The sequence below is a fragment of the Abrus precatorius genome, unplaced genomic scaffold (genome assembly GCF_003935025.1).
Source record: "Abrus precatorius isolate BTA unplaced genomic scaffold, Abrus_2018 Scaffold0, whole genome shotgun sequence".
Taxonomy (NCBI): domain Eukaryota; kingdom Viridiplantae; phylum Streptophyta; class Magnoliopsida; order Fabales; family Fabaceae; genus Abrus; species Abrus precatorius.
In genome coordinates, this window is record NW_020874290.1 from 605,377 (window position 1) to 610,376 (window position 5,000).

Below are 5,000 nucleotides of genomic sequence, written 5' to 3' on the forward strand. Positions count from 1 at the left end.
TAATGGTATCCATTGTTATTTGAAACATTGCGATGAGTAATATTGATGAATTTGGTAAAGGTTCGGAAAGAGAGGGATTCGAACCCTCGGTAAACAAAAAGCCTACATAGCAGTTCCAATGCTACGCCTTGAACCACTCGGCCATCTCTCCCACAGAATGATGCCCAGAAACCTGGTGAATAGTGAATCATTGATATTCTATTTTGGTAGGCGCATAAAACTAATTCGAACTAGAAAAATAGAAAAGAAAATAAGAAAAACCTCTTACGAGGCCTTAAGATAAACAAATTTGATTAATGAGTCAATTTTTACGTTATTTCGTACTGTATTGTACAATTCCTTTGTTTGTGGGATTCTTTTGATTTCTCACGCGATAAATAAATTATGGAATGGATTTCTACCTATGCCTAGATCTCGGATAAATGAAAATTTTATTGATAAGACTTTTTCAATTGTAGCCAATATCTTATTACGAATAATTCCAACAACTTCAGGAGAAAAAAAGGCATTCTCTTATTACAGAGATGGTGCGATTTGATTATCTTTATTTCAATTTTTTTTCGGTAAAAATTGAAAAAAAAAACCTACGTTTGCTGAAGGTGAAATTTGTAAATAAAACGATTAGTTCCTTCTGTCGTGTATCCCCGATTAATGCAGCCTCATATGCTTCAATTTTAGGTTTATAGTATTAAGCGAAAGGTTATACCTATACTTATAGGGGTTAGGTCAACCCTACTCTACTAGTACCAATGGGCGGCATGGGGGAAGAAGCACTACGCTTAGGAATCAACAACACGAAAACTTTGTAAAAAAAAAATATCTTTCCTTGTCTTATCGGGATAGAGATTAACAAGAATGGTTGGGACAATAAACATCCATCTTGTTCGTATTTTGGATACCCGTATAACCATCGAAGATTGTTGAAGTGATTAATTCCGAGAAATTAAGCAACGGTGAGGACAAAGAAATTGTTGAAGTTACTGTTTTTTTATCCAGTACCAACATATTTGTTGTTAAGAAAAAATCTTTTACAGGAGGGTTGGCTAGAGATTTGTTGTAAAAAAAAACACTAGCTCTGCTCAGTTGATAATGAGAATAGAATAATTCAATCTTTTTTGATTATATGTATTTTTCTCATTATACACATAAGGGAGGAGCCGTATGAGATGAAAATCTCACGTACGGTTCTGGAACGGAGATTCTTTGAACCGAATGACGACCGTAACGGATGTCGGCTCAATCTGAAGGAAATTATGCGGAAGCTTTACAAAATTATTATGAGGCTATGCGACTAGAAATTGATCCCTATGATCGAAGTTATATACTTTATAACATAGGCCTTATCCACACAAGTAACGGAGAACATACGAAAGCTTTGGAATATTATTTTAGGGCACTCGAACGAAACCCCTTCTTACCCCAAGCTTTTAATAATATGGCCGTGATCTGTCATTACGTGCGATTATCTCCACTATAGAGAGAAAAAAGAAAGGAACGAGTAAATCCGCTAATACTAATCGAATAAATACTCGAAAAAATAGGCTTTCTACATATATATCGTACAAAACAACGATTTTTTTCAGCTGTAGCAAAGAGAGAAACCTCATAAAAGTCAAAATATGAAGAAATAGATATGCCTAGATACTTTTTTTCTATGGATAAAAGATCTAATTGATAGAGGAAGCACCGTAAGGATCAATTAACGAGGTTTTGAGCCGATACAATAAGAACTGCTTACTTATATCATGATAGAAAAGTTAGGAATCCACTTATGTAATAAAGTGGATCCCCTGAAGTTTTGAGCAGCGGTGTAGTATCAGATCCCAAAGATAGTAAGTTTTTTCTTTCTTATCAAGAAAAAAGTCTTTTTCAAAGATTCTATAGAAATTGATATATCATATAGGAAAGTATATGATATATGAAATCGAGATAGTTACCTTTCAGAAAATTAGAATAAGAATGTTAATGTCGATGTTTTATTCATTTTTCTGAAAGTAGGAGAAAAGATAAAACTAGAAAAAAAAGATGAAATTCTTTGAAATTCTTTATTAGTCAAAATTCAAGTTTAAAACTTATGTAATTAACTTCTTTTTTTTTTTTCTTTTGGTTAACTCCAAAACAAAATAATGGAACACCAAAAGAATTTACTGTTGAGCCGTATGAGCCAGGAAACTCTCAAGTACGGTTCTAAGGGAAGGAATTTACTCACCTATTCCGACCGAGGAGAACAGGCCATTCGACAGGGAGACTCTGAAATTGCGGAGTCTTGGTTTAATCAAGCCGCTGAATATTGGAAACAAGCTATAGCCCTTACCCCTGGTAATTATATTGAAGCACAGAATTGGTTGAAAATCACAGGACGTTTTGAATAAGAACACTCTGTTTTTTGTTTTTTTTTCTATTTTCTTATTTCATTATATATATATATATATTTCATTTATATTCTCTATAGAATATAAATAATATATATATATATATTTCATTTGTTATAATTTATTGTTTGTTGCTCCCATCAGTCAAATAAAACAAATCATTTCTATAGGAACAACCAATTACAGAATTTCAGTATCTCCCCCTTAACTTAAAATTGTTCTATTTCGTCTGGTATTTCGTAGAGATAAATGATACGTGGATATAGTAGAGAATTTTCTTTTTTTTCTACTATTCAAACCAATATTCAATTCAATCAAACTAATAAAAGAGACCCTCGAAAAACTAAATATAAATACCAGTGTGTTCCCTAATAATGCTAATGACTGCTCACTCTATTTGAAATAGAGTACATAATAATACCTTCTCTATAAAGAGAAAGAGTGAAATTAGTTCTATCTAGGAGAACTTATGAGTGAAATCTGAATACATTAGGCTGCACAAAAAATTATTAAACTTCCATTCAAAGTCCAGAAAAGGTCTTAAAAGATTAAAAAAGGTCCGTTGAGCGCCTCACTGCTATGTCATAATAGATCCGAACACTTGCCACGGATTGACTTCGAGATCATAATTGTTCTAGTGAATAACTAAAGAAAATGGATTATATGAAAGAAAATATAGAATGGATAGATGGGAAATAGAAGAGAACGAAACTCAATATAAACATCTTTCATAAGTTCACTAATTCTGTTTTATGTTGGCGAGTTTCTTTATATGTGTTGTCTGGAAAGAGGAGGACTCAATGATTATTCGTTCACCGGAACCAGAAGTTAAAATTTTGGTAGATAGGGATCCCATAAAAACTTCTTTCGAGGAATGGGCAAAACCCGGTCATTTCTCAAGAACAATAGCTAAGGGACCTGATACTACTACTTGGATCTGGAACCTACATGCTGATGCTCATGATTTCGATAGCCATACTAGTGATTTGGAGGAGATTTCCCGAAAAGTTTTTAGTGCCCATTTCGGCCAACTCTCCATCATCTTTCTTTGGCTGAGTGGCATGTATTTCCATGGTGCTCGTTTTTCCAATTATGAGGCATGGTTAAGCGATCCTACTCACATTGGTCCTAGTGCCCAGGTGGTTTGGCCAATAGTGGGCCAAGAAATATTGAATGGTGATGTAGGGGGGGGGTTCCGAGGAATACAAATAACCTCCGGTTTTTTTCAGATTTGGCGAGCATCTGGAATAACTAGTGAATTACAACTCTATTGTACCGCAATTGGTGCATTGGTCTTTGCAGCCTTAATGCTTTTTGCTGGTTGGTTTCATTATCACAAAGCTGCTCCAAAATTGGCTTGGTTCCAAGATGTAGAATCTATGTTGAATCACCATTTGACAGGACTCCTAGGACTTGGGTCTCTTTCTTGGGCAGGGCATCAAATACATGTATCTTTACCAATTAACCAATTTCTAAACGCTGCAGTAGATCCCAAAGAGATTCCACTTCCTCATGAATTTATCCTGAATCAGGATCTTTTGGCTCAACTTTATCCGAGTTTTGCCGAGGGAGCAACCCCATTTTTCACCTTGAATTGGTCAAAATACGCAGAATTTCTGACTTTTCGTGGAGGATTAGATCCAGTAACTGGAGGTCTATGGCTGACCGATATTATACACCATCATTTAGCTATTGCAATTCTTTTTTTGATAGCGGGTCACATGTATAGGACTAACTGGGGTATTGGTCATGGTATAAAAGATATTCTAGAGGCCCATAAAGGTCCATTTACAGGCCAGGGTCATAAAGGTCTTTATGAGATCCTAACAACATCATGGCATGCTCAATTATCTATTAACCTAGCTATGTTAGGCTCTTTGACCATTGTTGTAGCTCACCATATGTATTCTATGCCTCCTTATCCATACCTAGCTACTGACTATGGTACACAACTGTCATTGTTCACACATCACATGTGGATTGGTGGATTTCTGATAGTTGGTGCTGCTGCGCATGCAGCTATTTTTATGGTAAGAGACTATGATCCAACTATTCGATACAACGATCTATTAGATCGTGTCCTTAGACATCGCGATGCAATTATATCCCATCTTAACTGGGTGTGTATATTTTTAGGCTTTCACAGTTTTGGTTTGTATATTCATAATGATACCATGAGCGCTTTAGGGCGCCCTCAAGATATGTTTTCGGATACCGCTATACAATTACAACCCGTCTTTGCTCAATGGATACAAAATACCCACGTTTTAGCACCAAGCATAACGGCCCCTGGTGCAACAACAAGCACCAGTTTAACTTGGGGGGGTGAGAATTTAGTGGCAGTGGGCGGTAAAGTTGCTTTGTTACCTATTCCATTAGGAACTGCGGATTTTTTGGTCCATCATATTCATGCATTTACAATTCATGTAACGGTATTGATACTCCTAAAGGGTGTTCTATTTGCTCGTAGTTCACGATTGATACCGGATAAAGCAAATCTAGGTTTTCGTTTCCCTTGTGATGGACCTGGAAGAGGGGGGACATGCCAAGTATCCGCTTGGGATCATGTCTTCTTAGGACTATTTTGGATGTACAATGCAATTTCGGTAGTAATATTCCATTTCAGTT

General features: G+C 35.8%; 1 non-coding gene across 1 annotated transcript; it reads right to left on the reverse strand.

The window, feature by feature from the left end:
• Positions 1-63: 63 nt before the first annotated feature.
• Positions 64-151, reverse strand: TRNAS-GGA. Its single transcript has one exon. It is a non-coding gene; the product is annotated as a tRNA-Ser (tRNA).
• Between the last annotated feature and the right edge of the window lie 4,849 nt (positions 152-5,000).